The sequence below is a fragment of the Pinus tabuliformis genome, chromosome 6, assembly GCF_031772625.1.
Source record: "Pinus tabuliformis cultivar Carrire ecotype Pingquan chromosome 6, CPIR1, whole genome shotgun sequence".
Taxonomy (NCBI): domain Eukaryota; kingdom Viridiplantae; phylum Streptophyta; class Pinopsida; order Pinales; family Pinaceae; genus Pinus; species Pinus tabuliformis.
In genome coordinates, this window is record NC_142292.1 from 2,094,670,521 (window position 1) to 2,094,687,416 (window position 16,896).

Below are 16,896 nucleotides of genomic sequence, written 5' to 3' on the forward strand. Positions count from 1 at the left end.
TCAGTCATCACATGAATTAAAAGAAATGAAGATTAAGGACAGAACATAATTGGTGATGGATATTAATAAAATGGTTTTGAATAATTTATATAAAAATATAGTTGCGACAAAGTTGGGATAAATTAAAGAATCTATTCTGAAATTCAATACCAAATTTGATAAAAGAACGAGGGCAAGATTGCCTTCATGTTGGGATCAACATGGAAATATGCTTCCCTAAGAGACTTATGAAACTTTGCTGGTAGAAGCCAAAATAAAAATTGGCACCTCTCATGAAAATCAATAGTTCTGAAAGGGGCAACAATTGTAAATTATCATCGTAAGGATTTTTAGTTGCTATGGTTAATTAGAACTCTTTTTACTCAAAAGCCAACTTATAGTCGAATTACTAGTTTCATAATGGCTCACACAAGGTTTGTAAAAATTCTGAGATCAAATGTGACAGTATGGAAGCAATGCAGAGAGTGGATGTCTCCTACAAAAACAACAACATAAGCTAGACATTTTGCTGCACCTAAATCACAAATCACTCAATGAAGGAAAGCCATCTATTATTTCATCATAATTTTCTAAAAATGTATTTTTAATAATGATATAATTTTGTTTTTATTTTATCATAGATAAAATCCTTCGAGGAACCCAATAGATTAAAGCAATTCAAGTAGTTAATAGTTTTCACAGTTGAAAGTTTCATAACCGTCATCATCGTAATCATCATACAAAAGGAAATTTTTGGGAACCAAGAAGGGTTCTGAGTTTTTGACTTCAGAAGGAAGAATACTTTTCTGTGTAATATTTCTCATCTTTTGGGAGATTTGAATAAAGTTTTTTGAAAGTGATTCCACACAAATTTTGAATGTAACATGTTTTCTCTTATGTTTGTATCATCATTCAATTTTTTTCTGCTATGGGAAAGATTAATGGACCAGTTGGTCTTTAATAATAGAGTTTCACTCAATTCACAGTACCTGTAATTTAAAGTTAAATAACCCTAATATGTGCTCCTCTTTTTTGTATTTTCATTCATATGTCTACGATAATTCTTCCAAATTTTAAAGCAAGAGATTCTCTTATAAGTAGTATGTTCTTTAAAACTTCCAAACATATTTTTCACTCCTTTACTACAACTTAAATCGCATTCATTATCAGAGAGGCCACTTTGAAAGGTGTTTCATTCGAAGAAGATTTCATAATCATTACCTGTGAAAAGAATAATTCTGAAGTTTCATAATGGGACAACATATCAAGTTTTTAGTCATTTTGAATAAATGCCTTGGGCAGTGACCTCTACTAAGCCAAGGGTTGTCTCATAAGGGACAACATTGTTTTGGTGATGTTGTCATGGAATGAAGAATAAAGTCATGTTTCCCTCATTTTTCTTTAATATATCAATTCTTTGTTTGGTGGGTAAAGAAAGTGTCTAGCTTGAGTTTTCTCACCAAGAAAAGCAGTCCTCACTCCGAGAAGGCCTCACACAAGATCTGATAGCTCACAGAAAAAGGATCCTCTCCTTTCTAATCTTGAAAAATTAGTTTCTCTAAAAGTTTAGAGAGAAAAATATCCAGTAACTCCAAGTCCTACCCTATGAGCTCCTGGAACCAATTGTGGCTCACAATATCCCAAAATTCATCATTCATAAGAAGCTGTGAGAAACTTGGATTTTTCTCAAGAAATTTTGTTCCCTCCTGAGAGAATGTTTCAAGAACCCACTCTTGAAGAAAAGTCATTTGATTATGTCTCTTTCTCCTTCCTAGAAGTTGAAGAAATTAAAAAAGTTTATTTGTGAGTTTCATATGAGACTATCTTTGTTATTTGTCATCCAATTCTTGTATATGTCATTCCACCTCACTCTTTTGTATTTTAGGAAGGAAACTCTTCTATTCCCTTTCAAAATAAAAATATGGCGATTTTAAGGTTTCTTTTAAACGTATATGCTCCTTTGAATCTTCCTTAGCCTATGAATGCCATGCCTCAATATTATTTAAAGTTGTTACTGAGATTTATAGGGGAAGATGAAGTAACAACAAAAAAAAATGTGGAAATGTTCTGCGCTTTTGCAGAAAATTTGAATGTTGAATACTTGGATGTGGTAATGAGTCTTTTTGTACACCCATTGGATGGAGAAGAAAGGAAATGGTTTTAAACCATCCCTACTAATTCAATTAATAATTGGGAAGAATTGGAAAATACATTTATATGGAAGTGGGGTGAAAAGAAAGACCATGGTTATCTCCTAACTGAATTTAATGCAATTAAGATAAAACGAGATGAATAGGTAGATGAATTTATCAAGATATTTAATAATCTATATAATAGTCTTCCTGCAGAGATAAAACCACCACTTGCTAGTGCAAAAATGGTGTTTGCACGAACATTTGAATCTGATTTTGTTTTTACTTTGAGGGAAAGGGAGTCCCCTACTCTCGACCAAATTGAGACTGATGCATTGGAGATTGAATCCAACTTATATGCTGGAGGGAAGATTAAACAAAAATACCAAGGTGATGATAAGAAGAAAGGAAAGGAGGAAGTCGAACCTACTAGTCAACCAAAGGATTCCCATGAGCAGAATTAGATGAAATGAATAAAGTTATGAGAAATATGTCTAATAAATTGGTAAAAATAGAGTTGGAAGGAAAGAATCCTCCTATAAAAATTCAACAAACACGGAATAGAAATTTCAATCCTCATTTTAGGAGACAACCACTAAAATATATGCAGATGGATAAGGATGAGGATTTGGTGCAACTACCCTTATACATTGATGATGAACTAGAAGAAGTAGTGGAGGAAACTCTTAGATTGCAGGAAAACCAATATTCTACGTTGTCTTAAGAGGAAGAAAAAATAGTCACTAATGATGATTAAAGCTCAGAATGTAAAATTTCCCTCGATGTTGAAGAGATTAAGAATATTGCAAAATATTTACAAATTTTATGCAGGCAGAATTACACAAAAAATATGATTTGAGGTCGAGGAAAAGATCAAGAATTCAAGATCATGTGGGTGACCAATCAAACTAAACAACTCAGCAGCCAACACCAAAACAAGATGAGAAAAGGAAGCAACCAAACCATTTCTAAACATTTCTCCATATTTCCTAGTTTATGGGAAAGAAGCCATCCTCCCACCAAACATCTACTTGCTTTCCCTCCAATTGTCCCAAGAATTTCAAGGCAAGCCATTTTTGTTAGTTCAACATAGGATGGATGCACTTCACAAGCTACAAGAAGAACAAATAGAAGCAAAATAAAAATTCGTACTCCACCAGAACTGTATCAAGATATGGTTTGACAAGAAGTCTACACAGAACGCTATCTTCGATGTGGGTGACTTAGTCTTGAAATGGGACAAACCCCATGAAGACAAAGGCAAACATACAAAGTTCAAGTCCCTGCGGATTGGTCCATACATTGTCGAGGAAAATCTTGGCCCACACGTGTATCATCTACAATCACTTGACTGGGGGATTTATGACCTTCATGTCAACGACCAAGACTTAAAGCACTATTTTCAGTAACTCGGGGTCATGCCCCACACTATGTACATTGTCTTTTTATTGTTTGTTTGTTTGTTTTTTTTTTTCGCTTTGCTTTGCCATCTTTTTCTTCACTTTGTTTTGTTTGCTTAATATCATGTTATTTTCAGTTTTTCCAATAAGTGCTTCCCTCTACTGAGTTGTGTCTTTTGAATAAGTATGTGGCTGAGATCCAAAGAGTCTTGTGACAGTGCAACATGTGGCTAGTTTTGTGTTCGTCTTCTCTGTGCTTGATTATAACCTTCGGGAGATGAATCCTTGATGGAAAATACGAGTCATCTATAAGGGAAGCTTTGTTCCAACCATGGACCTATATCCACACTAGAAATCCCCATGCTTGTACTCAATCTTCTTCTCTATGTGTTCAAGCTCATCATCCTAGTAGAAACAGATAAGGGGAAAATCCAAATGAGCAAATAAAAATCAGAGGTATTACATGCTTCTTTGAAGGAACAACTTCTTTCATTCTCAATAAATCTAGATCCCTCTTCAACCCCGTAAAATAAATAAGTGCCTATGCACAGTCCTCTTTTCAAAAATACAAAGGTGAAAGAAGAGGAAGGCTTCCTACACAAAGAGGTGAAGCATGCAACTCCACCAGGGTACTAACCAGGCTCGTTGGCAGGGGAGCAATGCATGTGTTCCTGCATGACTCCGCGTGGGTACTGTCAATGCTTGCTTGTAGTGGAGCAACACCAAAGATGAAAACTTATACTTTGAAAATTTTAAACTCATGAGCTAAACTACCCTCCCTCATTTTGAAACACTATGATCAAGCTGAAACTTGTTGTTGTGTTTGACTGAGTTGAAAAAATGTGGACCATGTTTGTCCATGGGTTAAGTGGGGAAAACAAAGTAACCCACACAGTGATTCAATACTCCCTGATAGACCAATACCCTGTGCTATCAATGAACTGAAACAAAGAAGCTGGTATTCAACCAATGTATTGCCAAGTGTTGTAGTAGCTGCAACACCCTCCAAAATTTTGGCCTGCATCCGTTTTCAAAGCCTTCCTTGGTTTTTTGTTAATGATTGCAAACACTCAGTTTCATCCCATGAGCTCTTTTCCAATCTTTAGACCCTCTTTCCTTGACCGATCACCGGTCATCTTTTAGCATGTTGGTTGGAATGGCATGCTTGCAGCCTTGTTCTAGCTATGTTACAAGTCGGTCTTTGTATGTACGAATTGTGTTCACTATGTAAACATTTGCCACACTCACACACGAAGTTGTAAACAATAGCGCGCAAGTGTCGTCACAATCATTCAATGATCTATCTTAAGTGTCGCACTTGTCCCTCTCACCCTTTAGTGAGTCACACTGAGCATATGGTGTCTTATGGTTTGAGGTGTCTTGGAGTCAAGTCATGTTGAGTGTGTGTTTGCAAGGTCATGTATACACAAGTTTAATCACTCACACACTTAACCATTTCTATGAATATCTGTCCATGAGACCACCCTCCATCACTCAGACCTCCACTGAGATGCACTCTGCAGTCTCAGTCCTCAGTGACCAAGAAATATTGCCAAGAAGTGTGCAAAGCTTGAGGCTTCCCTCCACGCAATTTTTACTTCAAAATTTTAGAATCAACCTGGTTGACTATCACCAAGAACAATGCAAAAGTTGCCCAAGAAGCCATTTCTATTTGCGCTCCTTGCAAGCCTATCCATCAAGCCACTCGTTGGTCAACTGGAGAATTTGACTTGAGGAGTGACCCAGGGCTGCACTCATCTCCCCAACTTCGAAGTAGTTGTCTTTCTTGCACTTCTTGAAAAAATTTCACATACATGAGGGGCGGGCACTCGCTGTCGATCATTGCACTGTCTTAGGAAATTTTGTAGTTTTGCGAGACAAACCCCCTGCTAGACTCCTCTCCACTCATCTTGAATACTCCACAGTTTTCATTGACAGTCCACTGTTACTGGGAAAAGTGTCTATTTAGAACTGCTCTATCCCACTAAGGTGTGACAGTTGCCTTAGAAACAAACAGAGAAAACTACTTTTGTATCTCCTTTATGAACTATAAATAAAGAGGAATAGGAAGAACCAACCTGTGTCTTGCGCTAGTCCTTTGATCCAATCTCTCTCCTCTTTGACAGCTTCCAGCTACCTGCTCCCTTACTTGCCCAGCTTCACCAAGTACCTGTAAGATCACAGAAGAAGAAAACTATACAAAGACATGGATTTATATTCATAAATAACTTAGGATCAGATTTAAGTTAACCATACAAATGTAACAAGCATCAATGATACAAAAGCATGGAGGAGAAACTCAAATAGTTTTTATTGATATACAAGAAGATCCAGGAGGAGTTACAATCGATGATTCCTGACCCAGCATCAACCTACCAGCAAAGAAGCCCCTCTTCACCTCCAACAAAGCATAGATCACCCAATTCTCTGATATGTGTCTCAAAACCAACAACAATTCCTTACCATGTGCAAAATTCCAGCCTCTAGATCTCTGGGATGAGGGATCCATATTTAGATGTATGCAAGGAGGATGAGTCAGCTTGTGATTTGATTAGTGGCTTCTCTCTGTCAGTTCTTGCTTCCACTTGGAGACTGAAGGCCTCTTACTCATCCTTGGTCGAATTCAGTGAGGCAAGTGTCATAGGAGAAGATTCTGGAAGCTTCCATTGTCTCTCCACCTCGCGGAATGACATTTCCATTTGTCATTTCCCGCTCAACGCACCCTGGTAGTGCATTTAGGTGCATTGCAACGCACCTAGCTAGTGGATTTAGGTGCTATGCAACGCACTTAGCTAGTGGAGTAGCTGAAATGATCATGTTTTGACTTATTCTGAGTAGTTTCTGGTGGAGAACTTCTGGGAGAAGTTGTAATTTGTTGACCTTGTTCCTTTAGGGGTTAGAACAACACTTTTAGGGACTTAGGAGCCCTTGGTTTATGGACATTTCATGCTTAGAGCTGTAAGGCACAAAAATGTCTATAACAGTTGCCCCCTAAAGTATGAGGTTGTTTATCGGGTGAAATGCTTTATTATGAGGATCTGAAGTTCTTTCAATGCTGGGAGGAGACCTGTAATAAGATACAATACAATACATTATCTTCATATTGTTTTCATGATCTAGCTGAGGTGGGCATTCCCATGCTCAGCTTTATAAATTCATTTTCATGTACATAGGACAGACAATCGTCTGATGGTAGACTGATGATTCAGATAGAGCCATCATCCTTTTGGTAGGATGATTATCTGTGATGCAATGCTGTACATTTCAATGTCTTTATTTCCCTGAATATATATCGCAGCCCGGATGGATGAAACTAGATCTGGGTCTTCAATCTCGTCCGATCTTCACTCGAAGTACAAGTCGATCCATGTGAGAAATGTTTTGAAGTCGAACATGGAAGGACATCGCTTGATTACCAGTCAATGATGTAAACTGTTAACAAGCGCGAGAGGAATCACTGATAATGATAATGATCCTCAAGGTACTGCAGTACAATTCACGTGGTGTGAATAAAGGACTTGGTGTCGAACACCACGAAAAATCTTTCGGTCGAAGGTCATTGATGTAAACCTGTCGCCGGAAGTGAGAAACTTGCCATTGAGGCATGCAAGCTTCAAAGTACTGAATGGGGTGTTCCTAGACCAACTTCTTAGATAATGAGCTGATGTCAACAAGAAGTGATCTGTCATAGGAGGGCCTTAATGAATCCCACATCAATGACACGGAATGGAGCAAATGATTTTGATGGAGGTGAAAACGATCTGATGATATATGGTTCAGGGTGGCGGTCATGAAAGAATGGAGTATAATGTATGGTAGTGGGCAGGACACAGGTGGCCTTTCTGGATGACTTCTCTTGAACATGTCGGTGACACTGATGTGATGGATTGGTATCATTAACCCCAAATGCGGATGGTATGGTGTGACCATGGCGATGTGACCGGTTAATGAAACAACCCAACCCGACTCGGGTACGGAGTGGAAGTGTCATGTTCAAGAGCGACTTGCTACCAATAAAGATTCTTTGAGTTTTCTTCCCAATTTTCCCCAGTCATTGCTAACCAGTACCTCTTTATTTTTGTCAAGCTTGAGGAGGATAACATATGCTTGTTCTATAATTTTCCCTTCGGGCAAACCCATCGCTATGTTTTAACGAGCCTAGCGATAGTGAAACTCATTCTCGTCTAAAGACAAGTTTGTCGCTATTAACCTTTTTAACGAGTTTAACGACAAAGATAACTCGGTCCTTTTCATTCTTAGAGAGTCTGAAAAGGTACCTAAAGGTAACTCCAAAATTCCTTTTTCGTCATCTAATCCCTTAAGTCCGAAAAAGTATAAAACAATACAGAAGGGATGAATTTTCGATAGCTTTAACGAGCTGAACAAAACAAGCGCTCGATCTTTTTGTGTAATAATCCCTCAGGTCCAAAAAGATTAAAATATAGAGGAGGGATAGCACTTCCTATCCCTTTAACGAGCTGGAAGGCCAAGGACTCGGCAATCTTTTCATATTTTACGAGTCAGTTGAAAAGAGCTTAAAGAAGACTCGTCTTTTGAGGAACGAGTGATAAAATGGGTAGCAGCTGATTCCAAGTAAGGTTTGGAATTTTCCAATCATGGCAGTCTCACAAGGATGGCTAGTGAAATCACTCTTCACAGCTGTTCCTCAAAATGGGTAAACAATCAAATGGAGGTTAATGATCGGCCAATGAAAAAGTGGAGGTGACAGTGCAAACACGACCAAGGCTTTAATGGCTGAAGTACTACATTCATGGTGGTTATTTACCGGGGAATAGTTCATTTTTTAACGAGCTTAAACGCGGGTGGAAACATTTGCTTGGTCCGGGTTTACTTTTTAACGAGCTTGAACCTCGCGGTAACATTGCTCGATTAGATGGTCTTGTTTTGATTTTACCATAAATAGCTTTGTCCTTCCAAAGATCGTACTGTATTTTCAACTGCTTCATCAAACTAGTCAGAAACGAACAATATTTGCTTGAAAACGAGATTAAAAGGCTAATATTTTACTTTTAAGTACGTAAAAGTAATTAAAAAGTGTTTTTTACCTCTCATTTTACCATTTCATTTGAACTTGGTTTGTTGGAGCTTTCGAGGTGCTTTTCCCCCTTGATTTTCATCAGTTGATTTCAGGAGATTCTGTGGATGATTCTCGGCACCGTCTGGACTAGGAAGGAGCTAAACCTGAGCTCTTTCATTTCATGGTTTCCATTTTGCATTTTGAGCTTGATTCCTAGCTTTTCTGAGCCCATGGGGTTTAAGGAACTCGTTCTGCCATTAGTGCACCCCCAGTGTATCGAAACCTGCATTGAATGCTGGCCTGTCTAAAGGCTATCTAACATTCAACGCACCTAGAACACTGGGGCATGTGCGTTGGGCGCAAAAAGGGAATTTGATGCACAATTTTTGATGGAATTTTTGCCTGTTTCTCACCAAAATCAGGACCTAACTCCTCTCTTGTTTGTTTTTCAGAGATCTTTGGAGAAATATGACCCTTATGTGGCGAGAACGTGAGCATGAAGAAGAGGACATGCTTGCCCTTCATGATCCAGTTACAGTGGACGCGCTACGGAATTGTGGCTTGCTGAAGTTCTTTCGCATTTCTAGCATGAGATAGCAGATCAACTTACTGCAATATTTGCTCGATGCTTGGGATCCTACCAATCAGGTTTTCCAGATTAGGGGAAAATCTATCCCCTTGACTGCAGTAGACATCTATTTCTTGACTGGCTTGTCGAGGCGGGGTGCCCCAATCTCTTTGTCAGGTTCGGCCCGAGGAGGCGATTCTGTGAGAGATTATGTCCGCCGGTATTGCAGAGAAGGATCTCAGCCGAGTAAAGACAGAAAGATCATCATCCGTGATGTCACTGACAGGTCCCTTAGGACTATTCTATTTACTTTTGGTAGGATGGTCGGTAGTGCGTCTCTTCATGTAGCCAACAGATCTTATATGCAACATGCCTTGGAATGCCTCCAACCGAAGGTGTTCAACTGGTGCGACGCAGTACTTCTTATGATGAAAGAACAGTTGACCAAGATAAAGAACGGGAGGTTGAAGAACTTTGGGTATGGTTCTATTTTGACCACCTTTGCCTTGGAGAAGATACCACTGATGCAGCCGCAGTACATTGCACTCGATTTACCTTCTCCTACTGAACCACGTATGCAGAGATGGGTTGACCATATGTCTAGGCATGTTGGTCAGTCTCAGATTTCATTTTCTGATACCTTCTTCAGGTGGTTTGATCATCAGGAGATGGTTTATTCCGAGTATCCATATGCTGGCATGGACTTCCGAGGTGATCCAGATTTAGTACTGCCGGATGGCGAGCAGTGGGGCACCATTGGTAAAATCTCTGACCATATTGTTGTTTACTGTTTTTGTTTATAATGTCCTCGTGCTTTATTCTATCAAGACTTTAATCAAACTCATGTGTACATGCAGATGTTGGTCCCGTTCGTCTAGTAGTTCGCCTGAGAGTACCAGCTGTTGCCCCAGCAGGAGAGGCCGTCGGAAGGGCTATTCTTTGTGACCTCGATGTGGCTGAGACTCTCACAACTTTGCAGGAGCAGGTTGAGGGCCTCACTCTCGGTATTCCAGATGTGAGGACCGACGAGCTACCTTTGCGATTACAGCGGCATACTACTGGTGTGCCCAGATGATGGACTCGTCTCTTACGCATGATCGCACAGGCTGTGACTTGCTATCACGAGCATCATTAGACTAGGGTGCCCCCTAGCATTTTGAGTTTTTGGGTCGCTTGACCGATTTTGTCTTGGTTACAGAACATTATGTGTAAACCATAAACAACTATATATATTTTTGATTTTCGGAGTTTTATTTTGGTTGAGCTTCATGATCCACATGCAAAACATTGATGATGTGTTTCATTTTATAAATGTTGCAAATGTCTATCTGACACATAGTTTGCTAATGAGTCGGTTAATGTGTTTAAGTTTTTGGAAATATGTTGATATTGAATAAGATCAAATTGTCTTTCCAAAATCTTAACCCTTAGGAACATGCGATAAATAGCTGGGTTTCAGACGGAATACATACCATTGAGTTGTAGTATTACGAGTTGTGAGTCTAGCCTGACAATTAGTCGGCGTATACCATGGTCCATGAGTGATGGCATCAAAGAGAAGCTCTATCAACGCGCTATAATCAACGATGTTATTCATTGATTAACCAATACATACACCTCTGAAACTTACTAACTCGCTGCTTGGATCAAAAATGGCCCAGGCTGCGGAGGACAGGTTCCGCGAACTACGACTCGCTCCGTCGGCATATCCAACACATAGCTCCAATAGGTTTGACATCTACAATAAATGTAAAAAGTGGATTACTCGACCAAAACAAATACTTTAGTGAAAACAAAAATATAACAAAAGCATATTGGTTACTATTACGCATAGTAACGCTTGAGGTACAACCCATTACGAGGTTGCGCCAGTGGAATTCCATCATAATCCATTAACTCGTAGGCTCCCTTTGCTAATACTCGCTTAACAATATAGGGGCCCATCCATAAAGACTTAAATTTACCTGCTCCCAATTTATCAGATTCTTGGTCGTAAAGCAAGACCAAGTCACCTTCTGAGAAGACACGGGGTTTGACATTTTTGTCGAACTGTGCCTTGACTCGTTTCTTATGGGCTTCGTTAGCCAAAGCGGCGTCATGATGGGTTTCATCCAATTGGATTAATTCCAAGAAACGAGCCTCTTCTTCTGAAGTTCTAGGGAGGAGATCAATTGCGAGTTTGAGAGACGAGATTTCACACTGGACTGGTAAGACTGCTTCCAGGCCATATACCAGTTGGAAGGGTGTGAACCTAGTTGCATTCCTTACTGATGTTCGGTAAGCCCACAAAGCTGAGTACATGATTAGGTGCCATCTTCTTTTGTGAACTCTGATCATCCTTTGCAGCATGCATTTCAGGACCTTGTTGATCGCTTCAACTTGTCTGTTGGCTTGCGGATAATATGGAGTAGAGCTATCGTGAGACAACCCTAGTTTGGCAGCTAATTCAACCATCATGTGATTGCGAAAATGCGATCCATGATCTGTGACTATAGCCTATGGTACGCCGAATCTGGCGACTACATGATTGAAAAAGAAGAGGGCAGCTGTTCCACCAGTATTATCTAATGTAGGCATCGCCTCGGCCCATTTGGTAAAATAGTCAACTGCAAGTATGATATACCCATGCCCCCCGGTCGAGGTGGGGTTACATGTCATGAAATCGATGTCCCATTTGGCGAATGGCCCAACAGCAACTATTGGCTGTAGAGGTGCGGGTGGTCTTCTGGTTTTGCTATCAAAAATTTGACAAGCATGGCAACTTCTGACTGCGGTTATGCAATCTTTGAACATTGTTGGCCAGAAGTATCCTACTCGTAAAAATTTGTGTGCTGTAGCATATCCAGATTGATGCCCCCCACACGTGCCTGAATGACACTCATTCAGGACTTTTTCGGCCTCCTCATGGGTGAGGCACCTTCTCAGAACTGTATCGATACCACGACGGTAAAGTGTATCACCGACGATCATGTAGTCTTTTGCTTGGTATCGAATACGTTTTTGTTCAGAGTGGGAGGTGTTTGGCCTAAATTTTTGGGTTTGGAGATAAATGATTATATCCCCATACCACTCATTGCTTGTAGATATCAGAAACAAACTTTCATCCACGATTGATTCTTCGGATGTTTCATCGTTGGACGACGATGGGAGATCGCATAATAATTCTGCGAAAGCTAGAGCTTTCTTTGACTTGGATTTTACAAATTCCAGATCAAACTCTTGTAGGATTGCTATCCATTTTGAATATTTGCCCCCTAGTAACTGTCGCGACAATATATAAGTCAAGGGGTTGCAATCTAATAGAATGGTAGTTTTCCGAAAGAGGACATAGTGTCGAAATCTTTGTATCGCTTGAACAGCTGCAAGCGCTAGTTTTTCAACGTAAGAATATTTGCTTTCTGTATCATTTAAGTTTTTACTTAAATAATATATAGGATGCTCAATTCCATCGACTTCTTGAACTAAATCCATTGCGATGGTCGTATCTGTTGCAGCCAGATACAGGTTAAAATCTCTTTGATAATCAGGGGCGTACATTAATGATGCTTTCATTAGGGAATCTTTTAAAGCATCAAAGGAAGCTTGCGCAACCTGATCCCAGATAAAAGGGTACCTCCTTTTTCAAGAGACGAGTATAACATTTAGCAATTTCAGTGTAATTTGGAATGAACCTCCTCAGAAAGTTTGCTTTCCCTTGGAGTTTCTGAATCTGAAGCAAATTCGAAGGTGGAGGCAAATTTATGATTGCCTGGACCTTACACGGGTCAAGACGAATCCCATCCTTGGAGACTACAAAGCCAAGTAAATGACCAGAACTGACGCAAAATACACATTTGTGTGGATTGAGTCGTATCTTGTAGTTTCAGCAACGTAGAAATATTGCTCTTAAATGCTGCGGATGATCAGTCCACTTTCGCGAATGAGCTGGAAGGTCGTCGAGGTATGGTTGAACGATGTTTTTGATGTCATGGAAGGCATAATTCATCGCCCTCTGAAAGGTTACCCCTGCATTCTTTAAACCAAAGGGTAATTTTCGATATGCGAATGTGCCCCACGGACAAATAAATGCAGTCTTTGATTGGTCCTGTGGGCGGATATTTATTTGATTATACCCGGAGAATCCATCCATGAATGAAAAGATTTCGCATCCGGCGCATTCATCAATTATCTGGTCAATGAAGGGTGCAGGGTAGTTGTCTTTTGGACAAGCTTGATTTACATCCCTATAATCGACGCACACTCTAATTGTCCCCTGTTTTTTCATAACCAGGACAATATTCGATACCCAATCGGTTAGGGGAACCGGGTAGATGAAACCAGCATGCAAAAGTTTTTCAACTTTTGCCTTAATGGCAGCGGCTTTCTTGGGGTGCACCTGCCGTAGCCGTTTTCGTACTGGTTTGACATCTGGATACATCTTAATTTCGTGTTCAACGATACTCGAGTCGATGCCTGGCATTTCACTGTATGACCAAGCAAGGACATCTCTAAATTCACGAAAAAGAGCGTTATCTAGTTCTGAAGGAGAACAACATTTGCCGACATAAATATTCTCTACAACATCTGTTTTGGTCGAGATATTTATGGCTATAGTCTCTTCAATGTTGGACAAGTTTCGCTTGGAATCCACCGTATTTACAGTATTTGATAGAAAATCAAAGACTGAAGGATGATAAAGGTCATTTTGAGTATCTTCTCCACAATCCGGAAGAAGAGAACGATGGTGGGAATCATTCCATGGTGCTCCTTCAATTACCATAGATTGGAGAATTCCTTCATCGGTGACATGCACTCGCGACCAAGGATCTGAAGGAGTACCATATTCTCTAGACCTATCTATCCAAACGCTTGATGAGCGTTGATTTGGGTTTGCCTCCCATGCTAGGAACATTGATTGCTATAATATTTCCATCGGGCTTGGGGGCAAAACCATTGCATGATCCATGTTGATATCGTTTTCTGAGATCTTTATAGAAGATATCATGTTGCAGGTTCCTATCGATGCTACTTCCGCCAGATTGATTGGAGGTGGAAGAGCGAAAGTTCCCATTAGTATAGGATCTTTTAGTAGGCCTGCTCCGATATTCTGAAGTGAATGGGGGCTTCCATGGATCATGGGAATGCTTCCAGTAACTTGAGAACCATTGGGGAGGAAGTTTTGTTGATCGACGATTGTAATCCCTCCTTGAAAGGGAAATGAAATCTTTCTAAAATAGGTCGACACAACAGCTGCCAATATTTTGTTTGTTCGTTACTGTTGTTTGCTTTATAAACTACAGATAAAGCCTGAAGTTAAGCCAACTAGCCTTCGAACTGCTCTTGTTATGCAAGTGCAAAGTAGATCAACGCTACTTCAGTCAATCTCCAAGTTGGTTTATGAACTGAACATCTAACTTGCAAACATCCTAAGTGCCTTGGTGGTAGCTCAATAACCTCCTAGGATCATACCCCTATACTTTGTTTTTATTGTCCATCATAGCTCAGCCTGAATCACTGAACTTAGCTGTAAATTTTGAGCAAAAACCAAGCTTAGTTTCATTCTATGATCCATCGCACTGTCTATAATTGGCAGCTTGGATGCATCGCACCTCTTGTCTGTTTTAGGTGAGATGCATCCCTGTTTCCCTTAAGGATAGGTGCGATGACTGAATGATACTGTTTCCTTCTTTGGAATTTGGTTTTTTCTTCATTGTTTTAAGCTCTATTCAATAGTTTTGCTGCTTATGATCAGTATATCATTGTTGAAGCCTCCTTCCTTCACATTATTCAGCCTCCATTGATTAGGAATTATGAATGTTTTTAAATGTATTTTTCATCATTTACAATCCTCCTTTGCAAAGAGTAGCTTAATCGAACTGTCGTCATTTGATTCAAAAGTGTTGTAACTGTCGTTTTGAGTCAAGAAGAAGACTGTCGCGAAGTCTTCTTCTTCTAGATAGCTTATTGTACTTTTTTCATTGTATTTGATTTGATTTGTCAATATTTGAAGTGTCGAAATCATGTTTTCATTCGAAATTGAAAGTGTTGTCTTAGTCTTCCTTTCGTTTTGAAAAGAAATTGTTGAGGTGTCACTTTGAAGAAAATAGTTTAGATTTGTACTTAGTTTTCCTTTCTGGCATTCTCACATTAAGGAAATGGAAAAAAATACATGCATGTGCATTTAGTATGTGCTTTCTACTCTCTGTTGAATGAATCGTACTTTTCTTTCCTTAGTAGCTAGGATTTTCATTGCTAAAAGAAAACAAACGACTGTTTATCATCTTAGATTGCATATTTAGGAATTTTACATCTACATCACGTGGTGAACCTTGAAAGGCAAACTTCTAAAAAAGATCAACTCAATGAACATAAAAACACTTTGGAACCTAACACACAACATCTAGAATTCTAGGCTAGAGACATATTTCGGCGTCGCAAAACCTGGTAACTATCGTTTTCATCAAAGGTTGGTTGATTCCTCCTCTTTGATACGACAAGTGCCAGTACGGACTTGTGCTCCCCATACTGTCGAGTATATATTGGGAGACAATAATAGAATGATATCCTTTATCCTTAGGAAGTCGTGTCTACCGCCCTATCAATCGCAATGCACTGAACACAGTGTTTGGGAAGATTGGTTACCTTACGTAAAGTCCTTGGTAATTTCTTTTTAATTTACCACCAAGGTGTATATTGCAGTTTTGCGATTGGTTTGATAATCCCTTTGTCTAGATTTCTAGAGTAGTCACTTTCATTCCTTTTCGACTCCTTAAAAGAAAAGGTCCATCTGAGCACTTGTCACTTCAGGCTCATTAAAAATCGAAGGCGACTAGAGTCACCTTTAGCTTTTTCTCGACTCTTAAAAATTGAAAAAGAAAAGTTGTGTCAAAGCATCATAAAATTTATTTAATTCGAAATAACATCCTTGTTCCTTTGTTGATCTTAGGTTGAGGTAATGGAGTCCACCAATCAAGGATTTCCCCTTGGGGGGGATCCTAGTCATTTCTCTTCATGGGGAGATATTGGTGTTCCATATATGGCTACATTGTCCCTTCCAGGAATCATAATTAGCATGCTGGTATGGCTATTCTCAACCGTTGTTGTTCAAAACACTGTAATTCCTTAGCAATCAAATCAGCAACTAAATGATACTAGAGTTTCTCCCTCACCTTCTACTTCGTTTGTTTCTCCCTCTCCTTCTTCCTTTTCACTTGATGAAACTAGTGATACTAAAAACCAAGTAACTGAGAAGAAGAAGAAAGGGAAGGAGAAGAAGAAGAAGAAGCCAGTCAAGCAAGGGGGTAACCATGCATCATCTGGCGAAAATCCACACACCGAACCTTCCAAACCCAAATCTCCATGCATAATTTGCAAAGGAAACCACTTTCATCGAGATTGTCCTTGCATTCCATGGATCTTGAGAGACTAGTCTCCCCACTTGCACCATCCGATGTCATCAACCTCTGTCGATCATGTTGAGAACACACCATCGACTAGCGAAAATGAAGTCAATGGAAAAAAAGGAAGATTCAGATTTCCTTGTAGGTTGTGTGAAAGCAATCATGCCCTTCACCATTGTCCTTTTCTAGATGAAGCTAAAAGCGTCTTGGATAACCATCCTGCTCCACCGCAGTGACTTCCGCCTGGATACAAAAAACTCTTGCCAAGTCTATTGCTAGTTGAAAATCCGACTGACATACCTCAATTGTCGGTCAAAATGCCTATCATTGAAGATAAACCCTCTGTGTCCATACCAAACCAAAGTCAACAGGTCAAGATGGCAGTCGACCCAGTCTTGCC